General features: G+C 49.6%; 1 long non-coding RNA gene across 1 annotated transcript; it reads right to left on the bottom strand.

Moving 5' to 3' along the window:
- Positions 1 to 336: 336 nt before the first annotated feature.
- On the bottom strand, positions 337 to 18141 carry LOC311587711. The gene is made up of 3 exons (XR_014775948.1): positions 18065 to 18141; positions 1460 to 1551; positions 337 to 438 (listed from the first exon to the last, which is right to left on the bottom strand). It is a non-coding gene; the product is annotated as an uncharacterized lncRNA (long non-coding RNA).
- Positions 18142 to 18659: the final 518 nt, after the last annotated feature.

Here is an 18659-nt window from a genome sequence, read left to right as displayed (position 1 = left end):
GTCCCCTCAGTCTAGAAGCCAAGAGAGGAGGGCCTTCTTCACCTTGCATCTATTCCAGGACCTCATCTTGAGGGATAATACCATCCATAGTTAGGGTGGCTCTTCCTTCCTCAGTTTACCCAATCTAAACCCCTTTATGGTTCTGCCCAGAGGCCCCTCTCTGTGTGATTCTAGATGCTGTCAAGTTGACACCCGAGGCCACCATGCAGGGCTCTGTCTTTTGTCTGCCTACGTCTGCCTTTTCTAGAACATGCAGGAGTCAGAGCCATGTGGCCTGCAGCCTTCCGCAGTGGCTTCACGTACCTGTGTACATCCGACTTCCCTCCTTGCGTCTTTCCCACCTCAGCGGCCCATTTCTTTTTAGTTCTGAAGGATGACAGTCCCCGCGAGTTGTCCCGGCTTGTCCACAGCTGCACCTCCTAAAGAGCAGCTGGCTGGCTTCACATGGTCGGCAGTTGTGAATAAAGCAGTTGTAAGCATCCGCGTGGAGGGTGGATTTGGACAGAAGAACATACTTCTTATATTATGGGCTGGTGAGGTGGCTCAGGGAAAGGCTGATTGCCTCCAAGCTAGACAATGTGAGTTTGATCCTGGAACCCATATGGAGGAAGGAAAGAACTGAGTTCCAGAAGTTGCCCTCTGAACCCTGCCTGAGTGCCAATGCACGTGCCCACCCCAAATTAAAAAAAAAAAAAATATATATATATATTTGCTTATTCACGAGGCAGGATCTATGTATCCCAGGCTAGTCTCTAGCTCCCTTTGTAGGCAAGGGTGGCCTTGGACTCCCCACCCTCTTGCCTCCACCTTTAGTGCTTGCATCACAGACATGTGCCACCACATGCTAAAGACAGTCCACGGGGCTTTGTGCATGCCAGGCAAGCCCTGCAACTGTGCTGAGCCATGGGAAGTATTTAATGTTTGGTCAAATACCAGGTATAGCAGGTGCTAGGCTGTGTGGGAGGGCTTCAATTAGCATTAGAGGAACCACACAGGTGTCTCTCGAAGAGGCTGTGCCATTTTGAGTCCACCAGCAATGAACAAGTGTCCCTGTGGATCCACAACCTCACCAGCATCTGTGGTGTTGTTTCAACAGGTATGTATCAGGCCCTCACTAATTTGCATATTTCCTCAGTGACATAAGGCAGGGCACATTTTCATAAGCCTCTCTGGTCTATATGTTTCCATTAATGCCTTTGGCCCATTTTTTTTTTTTTTTAAATCAGGGTGTTGGGGGCTGGAGAGATGGCTCAGAGGTTAAGAGCACTGGCTGCTCTTCCAAAAGGTCCTGAGTTGAATTTCCAGCAACCACATGGTGGCGCACAACCATCTGTAATGGGATCTGGCGCCCTCTTGTGGCGTACAGGTGTACACACAGGCAGGAAATTGTGTACCGAATTTTTCAGACTTAAGACATGCTTTTTCCCCCCTCAAAAGCCAGGGCGAAATTAGAATGCACCTTATGGTCCTATTGCTGCTTTTGTTGTTTTTCTTGTTTTACTGCTTTAAAAACTGGGTGTGTCTTACAGTTGGTCTGGTGCATCGTCTGGTCTGAAAAATACAGTATATGCGAAATAAATAAATCTTTTAAATAAAATCAAGCTGTTAACTGAATTAACTTAGTGGGTACATGAGCATGCAGTCTCGCAGGTCAGGGTGTGTGTGTGTGTGTGTGTGTGTGTGTGTGTGTGTGTGTGTTTCATTCCTGGTTTCTGAAGATTGAGTGCATCACACTGGGGAAGGCAGGCAGGGTCGGTCCTGCTTGTGACCTTCAGGCTAATGTGTCTCCTGGTGTGGCTGTGCCTGGGACGAGGAGAGCTTAGACTGGAAGCTGAGGTGGATAGAGCCTTCAAGGCCTGTCCATCAGGAGCTACTTCCGACAACGAGGAGCCATATCCGCAAAGCTTCCACACTGCCCAAAGAGCCCCAACCAGACAGGACCAAGTGTTCAAATGCACAAGCCCGTGGGGACTTCCCTATTCAAACTGCAGCCCCGAGGGTGGGGTGAGCTGTGTATTTTTAATGATGCTCCGTTATCATTTCCAGAGACTGTCTTCTGGTCTGTGTTGCGTCTTCTCATCCCCACGGTAGCATCTTTGGCAGAGCACACACTCTTTATCCGAATGGTAAACAGATAGGAGAACACAGGCACTGGACTCAAACCTCCTGCCTCCACCTCTGGGTCGTGGTTCGAGACAGGGTTTCTCTGCGTAGCCCTGGCTGTACTGAAACTCGTTCTGTAGACCAGGCTGGCCTCAAACGCAGAGATCCACCTGCCTCTGCCTCCCCGATTGCTGGGATAAAAGGCGTGCGCCACCATGGCTGGCCTCACCACGTTGCTGCCGAGGAGTAACTTGCCTGCTGTAGGAAAGCCACATGTCCCTGAATGCCTGCTGCCAGCTCGGATCTCTGCGTCTTTCTCCTCGTCCCGCCACTCTGTTCTGCAACAGGCACAGCTCTTTCTTCCTCAGTGACCACGGACTCTGTCTATTCCAATAGTCCACCCAGCTGCCCTTGTCGACACAGGAAGTCCAGTGAGACCATCACATACCCACCAGTGAAGGTCTGTGTCACTCAGGAGGGGCAGACATTTAAGGTCACCATCTATTACATAGCAACTTTGGAGTCCAAGGCAAGTCTGGGCTACGAGAGACCACTTCCTCCATCCATGCCCTCCTCTGTCCCCCGCCTTTCTCCTTTCCCTTCCTCCCCTCTCCCCCCCCCGCCATCCCCCCCCCGCCATCCCCCCCCACCACCCCCCCCGCCATCCCCCCCCCCGCCATCCCCCCCCTCCCCCCCCCCCCCCCCCGTGCTGCATGCTCTCAGCATCCTTCTCTTCCCGTCAGCTCCCAGTCTCTCTCCCTCATCCTTTCCTAACCTGATCTCCCAGGTCAGGGCTGATGCATCCATTTGTCCCCCAGTGTGGTGTTTGGCCATCTCCTCTGCTGGTCCCAAATTTCCTCCATTAGGTCCTGGGCCGTTGGGCTGGGGGTGGGGGTGGGGTGACATCTGTCTGAACTCCAGGGAGAAGGACCTTTTCTAATCCAGTATCGGGTCCCCTGGAGCTGGAGTTACAGCCACTGTCAACTGCCCTACCTGGAAGCCGGGAACTGAACTCCTGTCCTCCATAAGAGCAGCGTGGGCTCCTAACCACTGAGCCATCTCCAGCCCCAGACTCTGCTTGACTCTGAGTGCATCCTGGTCTCTGCTGCGGGGCTGCGACTCTCCAGCCTCCAGCCTCCCCGCCTTCCCTCACTCCACGCCACAGCCCCATCGCCCAGTGCACACACAGCTGCTTGGGCTGTGTCCTCACCTGGAACACAGACCCACAAGGTTACAAGGACTACTCCCTTGCCGACACAGGTCATGAGCTCAGCATGGTTCTTACTGAATGAAAGAATCTAAAGGCCGTCGCTGGGCACTAGATGGGGCTGGAAAATTCTAGGTCTTTTACTACTTCACTGGTGGGTGGGTGTGGGTTTGCACGCTTGTGCGCACCGGCACAGGCCCCATTCCCCCAGCCTCAGTTTCCACAGTTGCAGTTACTGGGGAGGGCATCTTTCTCTCTTAATCTCTTCCTTGGTGTCCAACTGTTCTCCAGTTTCTCGGCCTTTTTATTTATTATTTATTATTGTTATTTTAAAACTACCCTGCCTCCTTCAGACCCAGGGCTTTGAGCCTACATTCCAGCACTGCAGCCATGGATTCTTATGTTCCTGGAGTTGTCTCACTCAGAGAGGATCTGCCAGGGATGCTGAAAACGAGCCAGACTCGCACTGATCCAGGTGCCGATGCACCCTCAAGTCTGTGAGTCCTAGGATCCTGCACCAGTCAATGCTGAACCTGCTTCAGGTACATCCATCCCAAGCAGGAGTCCGAGCGGAGCTCGTTGTCCTACCAGATATGGCCAGCAGGTGTCGCCACAGACCGGGAAGTTGGTGAGCTCTGTCACCTGGGCAGCTGGAGCCAGGCCCTTGGTGATGGATGAGAGGACAGGCTGAGGTCGCTCAGGTGAGGCTGGCAGAGCCAACTGGTAGCCAATACCCTTTTTGCTCTGGCGGGGACATAGGATGGGTGGGTGAACTGATGCTGAGAGGGAAAATGACTTACCCAGGGTCATACTACCTGTCTGTGGCCAAGCCAAGGCCCAAGCACAGTATGGGTTTTTATTCCTGTTTGTTTGTTAATTTTGGTTTTTCAAGACAGGGTTTCTCTATAGTCTTGGCTGTCTTGGACTCGATTTGTAGGCCAGGCTGGCCTTGAACTCACAGTGATCCACCTGCCTCTGCCTCCCAAGTGCTGGGATTAAAGGCGTGCGCCACTGTGCCCGGCTCTAATTATTTAATTTTGAGACAGACTCTCACTTTATTGTTGCTGCTTAGCCTGAAACATACTACACAGCTCAGGTTCACCTCAAATCTTTATCGATCTCTCTGCCTTTGTCTCCTGAGTGATAGGATGACAGGCGTGAGCCACCGTTCTGATTGTATTGCTGCTTTTGATTGACAACTCACAACTGTATCTGCTTATCGGGACAGAAGCCCCGATGGTGTTTTTCCTTACCACCACCAAGGCTGCCTGTGAGCAGTGTCTCATCAGTCTCACACAGCCCGTCACTGTCCTCTAGGGACTTTGTTAACCAAGGCTACCTCAGTCTTGTTTCCTGAGGACAACCCCCCCCTTCACCCTCTCCCGCCCTCCCCCACAGCAAGCCACCTCCACACAGGTCTGGACTCTCTTACCCCTCCCCTCATTTCCCCCAGCGTGTAGAGCTTGCACAGGGAGATGCTGTGTATCATCTATAATGAGATCTGGTGCCCTCTTCTGGCCAGAAGGTGTATGTGCAGGCAAAACACTATACATAACAAATAAATACATCTAAAAAAATACAGCTGCATATTGCATAGGGATGCTAGGTCACTGTGCTATTCTAGTGTTTGGGTGTGTCTGTAACTTTTGCACAATGACAAAGTCAGATCCATTATTCCTTCCTAACTCAGACTGCGTGCAAACATGTTCCTTCCTTCTTTCCTTCCTTTCTTCCTTTTGAGTTTTTTGCTTGTATAAGTGTTCTGCCTGCCTGTAATTCTGAGTATCATGTGTTAACCTGGTACCCTGGGACATGAGATCCACTGGAATTTGAGTTACAGATGGTACTGACCACGGAAGCAGATTAAAGGATGTGGCTGAGGTCCTGTGCCCCAATGGGCCCCTGTTCCACAGACTCTTCCAGAAGGAAAATGGCACCTGTGACCTAGCTGCTTTGGTGCCAGACCTGGCTTAGCTTTGTATTTTTGCAAATGAGGAAGCAAGGCCCGCTGGGCTGAATAGAAAAAGCCATAAGCCTGTTGACTCTCTCAAGTGCCTGAGGCTTCAGTGCTGGGCTGCTGCATCCTTCATGCACGCATGTGGGGGTGAATGGGGTCTCTTGGGGGAACAGCTGAAAGCCAGCAGGCCTGACACCTGTGTGTGCCCATTGCCAGGGTATAAATACCTGTGCTGCCCATGCTCACGTGGTGTTTACCGTCCACGGTAGCTGCTGACACCTCGTCACCCCCTGTTGGGCCCCAGCCCTGGCCGTGTCCCACACTTGCTTCCACAAAGATGAATGGCCATTTGCTTGCTACCCACCCTGTGGCTAAGAGCAGATGGGGTGACCACTAGCTGTTGCAGTTAGGACTCAGAATACCAGCCCTCTGCCTCTATGGCTTCTGTGCCTGTGGGCACAACTGTGGACTGGAAACGGGACATCAAGAGGCTGGACTACACTGTAAACAGAGCATGCTCCTTTCAGTCGGCATGGCAGAGGCCACCCAGAGGGGAGCTAAGTACTCGGAGAGACACGCACAGGTTCTATTGGAACACTGAACTCTCATGATGACAGACTTGGACCTGCACTGTCTTCGGGGTACCCTGGGGCCAAACCCTGTGTATACCGGGAAGCATTATAATGGGACCTTCTGACCCTTGAAGACTTGACATCTTTGAAGTGAGTCTGGCCACCTTGGCTCTCTCATGCCCATAGTCCCAGCCTTTGCAGGTACAGGGTCCATTTTTTTCCTGGTGGGAGTCTGGCTTGCTGGGAAGACCAGGCTGGTGGCAGGGATGCCTCTGTGCCCGCCCTCTTCTCTAGCTGGAAGCTTCCATGGTGATTGTTTGTCCTCTGAGAGGTGGGTGGACCGCACATCTCCTGGTCTAACAGGGAATTCCAGCATAGAGGAGCTGGGTTCAAGGTGCCTGGAGAGGCTGGGCTGCTTGGGTTTGGACGGGGCTGGCAGCTCTAGTCCTTTCTTTGTATTTGTTTGAGGACCATAGTGTGTGTGTGTGTGTGTGTGTGTGTGTGTGTGTGTGTGTGTGTGTGTGTATGCAAACTGGGGTTGTTTGCTGGAAGCCGCTCAAGCCACAACGCTCTCCAGCAGCCCCCACTGCCAGTCCCAAACACTGCGCTCTGGTTCTGGTTTCCCTTGGCTGAGGAATCCCAGCAGAGAGCCCCTTGGAAGTGAAGATGGAGACTGAGAAGCCACACTGGGTGAGGACCAGTGGGTGTGTGCCAGGCTCCTTGAGGGTGGAGCTGGCCAGGTGGCCACGAGCAAGCCTAGCTTTGCTCCTCCAGGGCTGTGCGTCCCTGGACAAGCCGAGCCACTTAACTACCCTGAGCCTCAGTTTTTTGCTTTGTCAAGTGAGCCACATAGTCTCTGCCCTATATGGCTACTCTCTGGGCCACCGAGCACCTGGTGGCGTCTTCTTTGTCTCCTCTTCTCTCATCTCCCATTCACCTCCCTTTCTCTTCTTTCTCCTCCCATCTTAGCCCAGGCTGGTCGCAAATTCTCTGTATAACCAAGGCTGCGTTTCAACTCCTTATCCTCGATCGTCTGTCTCCTAGGTATTGGGCCACTGTGCCAGCTAGTATCATTTATTTTTAATAATAAATCAATTTGAGAGACACCTCCTACTCATTCAAGCACACTGTTTTTAGAGGCCTCATATGGAGACAGCAGGGAGGCAGCTGCAAACGACAGGTTTGGATTCCCCAGTTCTCCTAGTTTCATTTAGAGAAAGTCAACACTGGAAATCGGTGAGTTCCCTGCTTTCTCCCTATTCGTAGAAAAAGTGGGTTTTTGCATTATCATCTATTTGTTTTAAGACAGAGTCTTGGTGTAGCCCAGGCTAGCCTTCAGCTCAGGACATGTCCTTTGTACTGGGATTGTTGGTGCGCAGCACCTCACTGGCCAGGCAAGGATGGATGATTGGGGACAGTCCGTGCCTATGATCTACCACCACCCAATAGATAAGCCCAGGTAAGGGTTTAATTAGTTTGAAAAATAAAAGTTTTGGGGGCTGGAGAGATGGCTCAGCGGTTAAGAGCACTGACTGCTCTTCCAGAGGTCATGAGTTCAATTCCCAGCAACCACATGGTGGCTCACAACCATCCACAATGAGATTTGGTACCCTCTTCTGGCATTCAGTACATGCAGGCATAATACTATATATATAATAAATAAATTTATTAATATTTAAATATTAAATAAATAAATAAATATAATAAATAAATAAATAAAATATTAAAAAAATAAAAATAAAAGTTTCATTTCTGCATTTGAATAAAATGGAAAGTAGGGTGCTGCCTCTGGTCTCCCACCCGGTCTGGAGCTGGCCCTTCCCTTCCGGAGGGAGCTGGCCTTTTATAAGGCTGTACCATTCAGAGCTCACCAGAGGGACAGAAACCATAGAATGTGTGTCTTTTGAAGGGATGGTTGTACTAGAGTGTCCTAGCCCACTCAGTAGCTCTTTAAAGAGAAAGCACTTAACTGGAGCTTACTCATAGTTTCAGAGAGATAGTCCACTCTCATGGCAACGTGCACACCCAAGCCGGCAGACAGCGCTGGCTGGGGAAGGAGCTGAGAGTTCTCTGTCTAGATCTGCAGGCAGCAGGAAGAGAGAGAGAGAGAGAGAGAGACACTGGGCCTGGCTTGAACATCTGAAACCTTAAAGCCCACCCCCTAGTGACACACCCATTCCAACAAGGCCACGCCTCCTGATCCCTCTCAAGTAGTGCTATGCCCTGATGACTAGGCATTCAAATATATGAGCCTATAGGCTCTGTGCTTATTCAAACCGCCACATAGACAGTGTATACAACACAGTCCCGTCCGGGTAGTCGAACAATGGCTGCCTTCACCCTGCAGGGGCTGAGACCCTGGCAGCTGCTCAGACCATGTCTTAGTTAGGGTTTTATTGCTGTGAGGAGACACCATGACCAAAGCAACACCTATAAAGGAACACATTAGATTGGGGCTGGCTTAAAGCTCCAGAGTTTCAGTGCATTATCTCATGACAGGAGGCATGACAGTTCTGCATCTTTATACACAGGCAGCAGGAGACTGACTTCCACACTGGCCATACTTCCTCTAACAAGGCCACACCTACTCCAACGATGTCACACCTCCTAATAGTGCCACTTCCTATGGGCCAAGCCTTCAAACATATAGGGGCCATTCCTGTTCAAACCACCACACTCCACTCCCTGGACCTCATAGGCTATAACATAATGCAAGATGCATTTAGTCCAACTTCAAAAACCCCCCATAGTCTATCACAGTCTCAACAATGTTTAAAAGTTCAAAGTTCGGGGCTGTTGAGATGGCTCAGAGGTTAAGAGCACTGTCTGCTCTGCCAGAGGTCCTGAATTCAATTCGCAGAAACCACATGGCAGCTCCCAACCATCTGTAGTGTGATCTGGCGCCCTCTTCTGGCCTGCAGATGTAAATGCAGGCAGAGTACCATATACATAGTAAATAAATAAATCTTGGGGAAAAAAAAGTTCAAAGTCTCTTCTGAGATCCATGCAATGTCTTCCCAGTAATCCACTATAAAATCCACATTAAAAAAAAACAGATCACATACTTACAACACATAATGACACGCGATATACACCACCACTTCAAAATATAGAGAGGGGAGCACAGCGAGGGAACAGCGGACCAACGCAAGACAGAAAACCCGCTGGGAAAAGTCCACGTTCTGCATCTTCATGTCTGATATCAAAACACTCTTCAGATCTCCAAGTCCTGACAGCTTTGTGGGCTGCACCACACTTCTTTCTCCTGAGCTGGTTCCACTCCCTGCTAGCAGCTTTCCTTGGCCGTGGGTATCCCACGACTATGACACCTCTAACATCCTGGGGGTCTCCAAAGCAATCCAGGCCTCACCTTCACAGCTTCACACATGGCCTCTCTGGGCCTCCATGCAGGGACGCTCCTGCCGCATGCCTGGCCTCAGCGACTTTTCTTAGTCACCCAGGGAGATTCCAGACCCTTCTCTTTTATCCTTGACTCTAAAGCCAAAACCACATGGCCGAAGCTGCCAAGTCCTGCTATTTACTGGGGCTGGAACATGGGCCCTTGCTCAATGACATCCTCATTAGCTTTCTGGTTTTGAAGATTTCCTTCACTACTTAAGCTTGGCTGCCCTGGAACTTGCTCTGTAGACTGACCTTGAACTCAGAGATCTGCATGCCTCTGTCTCCTGATTGCTGGGATTAAAGGCCCGTACCAGGTCTGGATCTAAGCTTCTCTTTAAGTTCTTCTCACAAGATGGAATCTTAGCTGGGTGGGATCTTGCCCTGAGGTCACCACTCCCTTAATTCCATTTAATAATCTGCAATCTGTTTCTCTCTTTGAACATAGGATTTAGCTTCATTGTATTTCCAGGTGCCCCTTTACTCGCTGAGCCATAGGTTCTGTAGTTTTTCCTTTCTAAGCTTGCTCCATTTCATCACAATACTCTTCATAGAGTGGACCACGTGACAGAGTCTATACTAGGCTCCTTTGAGAGTTTTCTTTACCAACGTGGTTCATCTTTACCTTAGCCTCTGGCAGACTCTTTGGACAAGGGTAAAAAGCAGCCACATTCTTCACCGACATATCACAAGAACGGTCTCTGGGCAACGTGGGAAAATTCCCCTCCTCTCCAGCCAGGCCCCTACAGGTCACCTCACCCTCAGCACTGCTGTCTTCCGTGTTTCCACTAGGATGGCCCGTTAAGCCCCACTTAAAGCACTCTACTCCTTTTCTCATCCAAAGTCCCCCGAATCCACATCCTCCAAACAAAAGTATGGCCAAGCCTATCACAGCAATACCCCAGGCCCTGGTACCCACTTCTGTCTTAGTTAGGGTTTCATAGCTGTGAATCGACACCATGACCACAGCAGCTCTTATAAATGAAAACATTTAACTGGGGCCTGATTACACTTTCAGAAGTTTAGTCCATTATCGTCATGGTGGGAAGCACGGCAGTGTGCAGGCAGACATGGTGCTAGAGAGGGAGCTGAGAGTTCTACGTCTTGATCTACAGGCAGCAGAAAGGGACCTGACTGCCACTGCCACAACTTGAGCATATATGTCCTCAAAGCCTGTCTCCAGTGACATGCTTTTCTCCAACAAGGCCACACCTCCTAATAGTGTCACTCCTTATGGACCAAGAATTCAAACACAAGAGTCTATGGGGGCCATTTCTACTCACCCCACCACAGTCCAGGAGGGGAGTGTCTCAGCTGTCCCACTGGGGAGGATTTATGGTGAGATGCTTTCTTCTTGTTGGAAGCTGGAAGAACTGGATTCTGATATCAGTGAAGGAATGCAGCAGCAGCTGCAGGTTAGATGAACTGGCCAGCAAGGTGAGAAGAGAGCAGGCAAAGGGTGAAGCTGTTCACAGGGTGTCTCTTTCTGATTCAGATAACCTGAGCAGGAAAATCTTGTGTGTGTGTGTGTGTGTGTGTGTGTGTATGTGTGTGTGTGTGTGTATGTGTGTGTGTGTGTGTGTGTGTCTGTCTGTCTGTCTGTCTGCGTGTATGTGTGTCTGTGTGTGACTGAAGGCTTATCTCCAAGAAGTTGATTTTAGATCTAGGCAAGGTCACAATCAAGATTGTGGAGTTTGTATGAGAATGGCACATGCGCATGTGCGTATGTGTACACACACACACACACACATACACATACACACACGCACACACACCCACACACACACACACACACACACACACACACACGCGTGCACACCCACACACCCACCCCCACACGCATGCACACACACGCACACACACCCACACACACACACACACACACACAATGTTTAAATGCTTGGTCACAAGTTGGTGGGACTGCTTGGGAAGGATTAGGAGGTGTGTCACTGGGGGGTTGGCTTTCAGGTTTCAAAAGCCTGTGTGTGCCATTTTGCCTTTAGTCTCTTCTTCCTCCCCTTCTTTCTCTGCCTCTTCCCCTCCCGCTTCCCCTCCCTCTTTCTCTTTCTCCCTTTTTCCTCCCTCTTTCTGTCCATCTCTATCCCTCTCCTCCCTCTCTCTCTCTCATGCTTGTGGCTCAGATATGAGCTCTGAGCTCCAGCACCACACCTGCCAACCCGCTGCGATGCTCCCACAGTGGTGCCCATGGGCTCACCCTCTGCAACTGTCAGCCCCGATAAGCTCTCTCTTCTCTAAGTTGCCTTGGTCGTAGCATCTCTTCACAGCAATAGAACTAAAGCCAGGATTAACCATCAGGTTGGTTGCTTTGACAACCAGCAAACATCCTTCTGCTCACAGAGAGACAGTGCTGAGGGCTTCCAGGCTGTGCCATCAGGCCAGCACAGCGAGAGAAATTCCTCTCCCGCCATGCTCTTCAGGCACCGGCACCATCCCTGAAAGGAGTGAAATAGGTGCTACTTCTCCAGGCTCCCAGCCATGTGTCATGGGAAGGCACGCACCTACTTCCATGGGGCAAAACTTGGTTCTTGGGCACAGCATGGTTTTAAATGGATCAGAGAGTGATTGGGTTGGACATAGAGCGAGCCCATTGGATCTACATGACATCCCTGTCCCAAAGCAGTAGCCTGAAGTCTCCTGTGGGAGACTCACTGCCCAGTGGAGAGGCTCAAGCCCACTGCGTGCCCTCTGGTGAAGGAGTCCTTGACATACATGTAAGGCGCCGCCAAGGAAGGAGGAATTCAAAGCTGTCTCAGAGAAGCTCAGGCTTCAAGTGACAAAGTGACAGGCAGTGTGCAAAAAAAATCACCAGAGTGGAAGAGCAGTCACGTTCTAAACGGATTTGGAAAAAAGATGGCCTTTGACTGTGAGGGAGACATTCTTACCCCTCATGGGCTTAACTTGGGAGTTGGGCTGCTCCTGTGGATGCTTCTGTGAAGTCGGTGGCCCTGGATCCTTGGGAACGGAGGAATGAATTTCACAGGTAGTGAGGAGCAAGTTTTAGAGGAGTTTTGCTATAGAAAGAAAGCTTGAAGCAGCAAGTAAGCTGATCTATATATGCAGGGATGGGAGTGTGGCCTGCGTGTGTGTGTGTGGCTTGTGTGCATGTGGTGTGTGTGTGTGTGTGTGTGTGTGTGTGTGTGTGTGTGGCCTGTGTGGTGTGTGTGGCCTGTGTGTGGTTGTGGCTTGTGTGTGTGTGTGTGTGGCCTGTGTGTGGTTGTGGCTTGTGTGTGGGTGTGGCCGTGTGTGTGTGTGTGTGTGTGTGTGTGTGTGTGTGGTCTGTGTGTGTGTGTGGCCTGTGTGTGTGTGTGTGGCCTGTGTATGTGTGTGGCCTGTGAGCCACAAGCTTTTCCTAGGATTTACTACAGAAATGGCTCTAAGGTCAACAATTAATAAATGGGACCTCATGAGGCTGAGAAGCTTCTGTAAGGCAGAGGGCGCTGTCAACAGAACAAAGCGACAGCCTACAGACTGGGGAAAGGTCTTCACCAACCCTACATCCGACAAAGGGCTAATATTCAAAATAGATAAAGAACCCAAGAAATTAAACACCACCAAACCAAATAACCCAATTAAGAAATGGGGTTCAGGGCTAAACAGAAAATTCTCAACAGAGGAATATCGAATGGCTGAGAAACACTTAAAGAAATGTTCAACGTCCTTAGTCATCAGAGAAATGCAAATCAAAACAGCTCTGAGATTCCATTTTATACCCATTAGAATGGCTAAGATCAAAAATTCAAGTGATACCACTTGCTGCCAAGGATGTGGAGAAAGGAGAACACTCCTTCATTGCTGGTGGGAGGGCAAACTTGTACAACTACTTTGGAAATCATTCTGGTGCTTTCTCAGAAAATTGGGAATAGGGCTACCTCAAGACCCAGCTATTTCACTCCTTGGAATATACCCAAAAGATGCTCCACTACACAATAAGGACATTTGCTCAACAATGTTCATAGCCGCCTTATTCATAATAGCCAGAATCTGGAAACAACTTAGGTGTCTGTCAGTCAAAGAATGGATAAAGAAACTGTGGTACATTTACACTGTGGAATACTCTCAGCTATTAAAAACAAGGAAATCTTGAAATTTGCAGGCAAATGGACGGAACTAGAAATGACCATCCTAAGTGAGGTAACCCAGGCCCAGAAAGATACACATGGTATGTACTCACTCATAATTGGATATTAGCCCAACACGGATGTTCTCTGAGAGTCTTCACTCAGCGGGGGTTGGGACAGATGCTGGGACTTGCTATTAGACTCCAGATAAGAGTGGTATAGAAGACTGGGGAGATAGAAGGACCCAGAGGGTCCAGGAACCCCACAAGATCATCAAGGATGGCGTATGTAGACCCAGGGCGGGGGGGACCTGCACAAACTGCTGTACCAACCAAGGACAATGCATGCTGTAAACCTAGACCCCTCGTTCAGATCTAATCAATGGACAGTGCATTCTCCACAGTTGTGTGGAGAGCAGGAACTGCCTCTGACATGAACTCTGGTGCTCCCTAATTGACCGCTTCCTCTTGTGGGGAGGCCTGGTGGCACTCAGAGGAAGGGGAAGCAGGCTACCCGGATGAGACCTGATAGGCTGTGATCATATGGTGGGGGAGGAGGTCCCCTTCTGTCAGAGATCTGGGGGAAAAATAGGGTGAAATAGGGTAAAAGAGGGAGGGAGGAAGGAACAGGAAGATACAAGTGAGGGGATAAGAGTTGGGATGTAATCTGAATAAACTATTTTAAAAAATACTACAGAAACTGGACAGGAACTAAGGACATTCTTTTTTGAGAATGATTAACTCTCTGGATTTACAGCACGCAGAGCCTTGTGGGAGAGGGGGACACACTGCACAAACTCTCTCTGCCCAGCCCCAGAGATGATCATATGCTGTCTGCTCACTGGCCCCCTCCACCCCGTTATAGAGGAGCTAAAGTGATGAGCCCCCCCCCACCAGCACCCCTACCTCATCCTGTCCACCTCTGCTGGCCTCGGATGCTGGCCCGGGCAGCCTTGCTAACTCCTGACCTTGAAGCTGTTGCTGGTCTTTGAGTTCAGACTAAACTAGTCAGGTCCTTGTGCCTGTGAGACCAGCTTGTGGCTTTAATACGGGTCTTTCCCCTCAACTGTCCTCTTTCTCTGCTAAGGGAGTACCAGGAGCTAGCTGCAGTTTTCCTTGGTTGCCCCACGCCTAGCTCCCTGTCTCCTTCCTGGAACAGGCGGAGGCCTCTCAGAAGCTGTTCTTACAGTTTCACCTGTTACAATAGTTGTATTAGAAGAGAGAACGCAGGGCTGGAGAGATGGCTCAGTGGTTCAGTACCCAGCACCCACGTCAGGCAGTTTACAACCTCCTTGTGACACCAGCTTCGGGCAGATGTGCTGCCCTCTTCTGGTCTCTTTGGGCACTGCCCTGACACACACTTACTCTCGGCAGATGTGCTGCCCTCTTCTGGTCTCTTTGGGCACTGCCCTCACCTGCACTTACTCTCAAACAGATACATAAATAATTAAAATGATAAAAATAAAATAAAAAGAAGAGAATGTGTGAAAGAGCCACAGTCCCCTTTGGTGCGCCTCAGAGAAGGGAGCGGCATGGGCACCAGCAGCTGCCGACACTGGCTTTGCCTTCCCAGAGACTCATCTTGCCTCTCACCTGGTCAGTGTGGCTACCTCATACGCACCCAAAACCCCTCTATTTACCTTCCTCAGTGATCCAGACCTCACTGTTTTGACCCCAACTTCTGTTTTCACTGCAATAAAAACACATAACAAACCCAGGGGGAGAGAAGACGGTTCCCATAAACATCAGCAGCAATATAAAAAAAAAAATCACGAAACAGGAACTGGATGCTATGAAAAAGGCACAGCGAAGGATTCTTTGAAGTATCTCCAAGAGCATCTTATGGCCCAGGAGGCTTGGAAGACAGAGGAGGGAAAGTGAAGAAATTGAACTAAAGTGGGGATAGAGAAAGAAAGAACCAGAAGAATATGAAATAGTTAACCCAGACTATGCAACATCCAGACAAGCTCTAGCAAGAAAGACAGAAAAACACAGAGTCTTGGATGTGCCCAAAGATATAATCCAAGAAAATAAAGAATATTGCTGACGCCGGCCAACACAGGGACGAGCGAGTGAGGACTTACAGTGGACGGCTTAGAATTTCAAGCCCGTGTTCTGACACACTTCCCAAGAGTTCCAGGCCTTTCTACTATTGGATCAAGATGGGCCAAGCTATATCAGGCATGCTGGCTCTGCCTCAGTGGGTCCAGCCATTACACCTAAGCCTTGAAGTTTTCTCCCTTTTCTAGGCCAGTGGTTCTCAACCTTCTTAACGCTATATGACCCTTCAACACAGTTCCTCATGTTATGGTGACCCCCCAAACCATAAAATCATTTTTGTTGCTACTTCATAACTGTAATTTTGCTACTGTTATGGATTATGATGTAAACATCTCTGTTTTCCAGTGGTCTTTTGAGGGTCGTGTCCTTTTTCCGTAAGGCATCACCCTTCCCTGCCACTCATCACAATGTAGGTGATAGGTCACTTCTCTCTGTTGTTCACCTCATGTTGGGTTTCTTGTCAGCCACGGGGTCTGCACTCTGGGGGACATATAGACTGTAAGTAGATGCCATAAAGCTATGTCTCCACAGAGACTCAAGATCGCCCCAGAAAAAATCTTCTTCTTCTTCTTCTTCTTCTTCTTCTTCTTCTTCTTCTTCTTCTTCTTTTTCTTTTTCTTCTTCATAGTAAAATGATTAGTTTATTTTCATTTGGTATGAAAATACTCAGTAACATGCTGGGTGTGCACTACTGACATGCAGCAATCCTCTGCAGAGGCCCTGGCTGCAGACACGAAGTCCCCAGGTCTTCAGCGAGCAGCTGCTGCTGGCAGTCATGACACCTTCAGCTGTCACCACACTGTCTTCAGAACACTCAATCCCAGAAGGCCAGACTCCTGCATGCTCACCACGCCGACGTCCCTTGGGGTCGTGTCCCCTACGATGTCCCTCTTCCGTTAGCTCCTCTGCTGTGATGCTCGGAGCTCATGGTCACCATCAACCACGCTGGGCATTCAAAGCTTCCCTCTACTGCCTGTGCTACTTGAACACTGGCCCCCGCCCTGTGGTCAGCGTCCCCTTCAGGCATCTCTGTTGAGACTGTTGCTTCTTCCTCAGCCCCAGGGAGATGGGGGGAGGGTCTTTTTCATCACTTCATCTCCTCCCTTTGTTTACACTTCTAACTAACTGAAGAAATGTCTTGTTTGGTTTGGGATCCTGCCATCTGGCCCCCATTCCAGTAGGACATTTTACCGTTTGAGTCACTTAGCATTGCTATTATTAAAAATAATCAGTAAAACTGGCACGGTAGCACATGCCTTTAATCCCAGCACTCGGGCAGGCAGAGGCAGAGGCAGGCAGATCTCTGTGAGTTCAAGGCCAGCCTGGTCTACAAAGCGAATCCAGGGCAGCCAAGGCTACACAAGGAAACCCTGTCTCAAAAATAAAACAAACAAACAAAATAAATAATACAACCAGTAGAACCCACTCAAGGAGAGAGAGAGATTCTCTTGGCTTATGGTTTCTGATGGTTTGGTCTGTGACAGCCTGGTGCTGACAGCTTGGGCCAAACATCAAGATGCCAGGAGCCCCAAGGTGGAGGACAGCTGTTTGCATCAAGGCAGACTAGGAGACTGACAGCCGTGTGGCAACATAAGCCAAGGGCAGACTCCCTGAAACCTACTTCTTCTCGCTAGGCCCTGTCTTTCAAAGGTTCCAGAACCTTCGAGACAATTTTACCTGGAGACCAACTGTCGAAAGTGCAAGTCTGTGGAAATTTGAACCACGACGCCATCCTTCTGGGGCCTTCCATGACACCTAAGACCCCACCCAACCTCCCAACCCTCAGTTACTAGATTTTTCTCGGCTCCTCTCCTGGCTTTCCTTGTACGCAAGCATCCATGTTGAATAGCATCACTTAAAACTTGACTTCCATATCACTTCTTGAGAGGAGAGGCCTTCCTTGGGTGTGTGCTGGGTATTTTATGTCATCTTGACACAAGCTAGAGTCATCTGAGAGGAAAATGCCTCCATAGGATCCAGCTGCAAGGTACTTTCTTAATTACTGATCACTGAGGAGGGCCCAGCCCACTGTGGGTGGGGCCATCCCTGGGCTGGTGGTCCTTGGGTTCTATCAGAAAGCAAGGCTGAGCAAGTCATGAGGAGCAAGCCAGTGAGCAGCACCCCTCCATGGCCTCTGTGTTAGCGCCTGCCTCCTGGTTCCTGCCCTGCTTGAGTTCCTGGCTTTCTTTGATAGTGAACTGTGACGTGGAATTGTAAACATCCCAGACTCCCTCCTCCCCAAGTTGGTTTGGTCATGGTGTTTTTATCACAGCAGTAGAAACCCTGATTAAGTCAGCTTCCAACCAGCTGGTGTCCCCAGCTTGCTCTGCTGGTCTCACTCTGGCCAGAGCACTCACTCAACGCATTTCCTTTAACTAATTAAAGGCTTTTATTTATTTCCATCATTCCGCACACAGATGTACTTTAATCATATCCCCCGCATTGTCCTCTCTCCTCCTCTTTTCCCTCTTCCCCCCAGATGAGCCCCCCCTTGTCTTTTCTCCTCCTTTCTCTTACTTGTCATCTTTCTTCTGTTCCTCTGCAGACAGAGCCCGGGCGAGGCTGCCACTCACAGGGGGCATGCGAGGGGAACACACAGGAACAGGGAAACGAGAGCTAAGCAAGAATATGATCTTCAGAGCAAAGAGATCCACAGAGCAGGATCCAGAGTCTGGAAATAGACTCACCCATGTGCAGGCAAGGAGCCGGTGTCCTCTGTGTGTGTGTGTGGGGGTCTTCTCAGCCCACTACATGTGAGACCGACACCATGCAACTTGTAGAAAAATATGCTGGAGGGTAACCATGGTGACCCTGAGGGTAAACAAAAGACTTGGATGTTGAGAGCAGATCAAATATTTCTCAGAACACACACACACACACACACACACACACACACACGTATTCTTTCTGTAATTATTTTAGCGCATATAGTTAGTTGCTCATTTGTGAGAACTGCAGGAATGTATACATCGTATTTTGATCACATCTACCTCATAGCTCACTGAGTCCACACAGTGCCATCCCTATATGCCTGGGTGTAGGGCCACCAGCAAAGGCAACCTACCAGGGCTCACTTCCCTGGAGAAAACTATCTCTTCCTGGTACTCTCAATGCCTATATGCCTTGAATTGTACTACAATATATAAAAAGCACCCACAAGTCAATATTTTTTTTTTTAAATCTTAATGAAACAGGCAAAGCTTTGACCAGGCTGCTTCAGATGGTTTGTGGAAAGATAGCCACAAGGAAATACAAACTAAAACCAGAATGAGGGTTGGGGAG

Source organism: Acomys minous (assembly GCF_964271855.1).
Source record: "Acomys minous genome assembly, chromosome: 16".
Taxonomy (NCBI): Eukaryota; Metazoa; Chordata; class Mammalia; order Rodentia; family Muridae; genus Acomys; species Acomys minous.
Note: the sequence above shows the minus strand (reverse complement) of the source record. Positions and strands in the feature narration are given on the sequence as shown.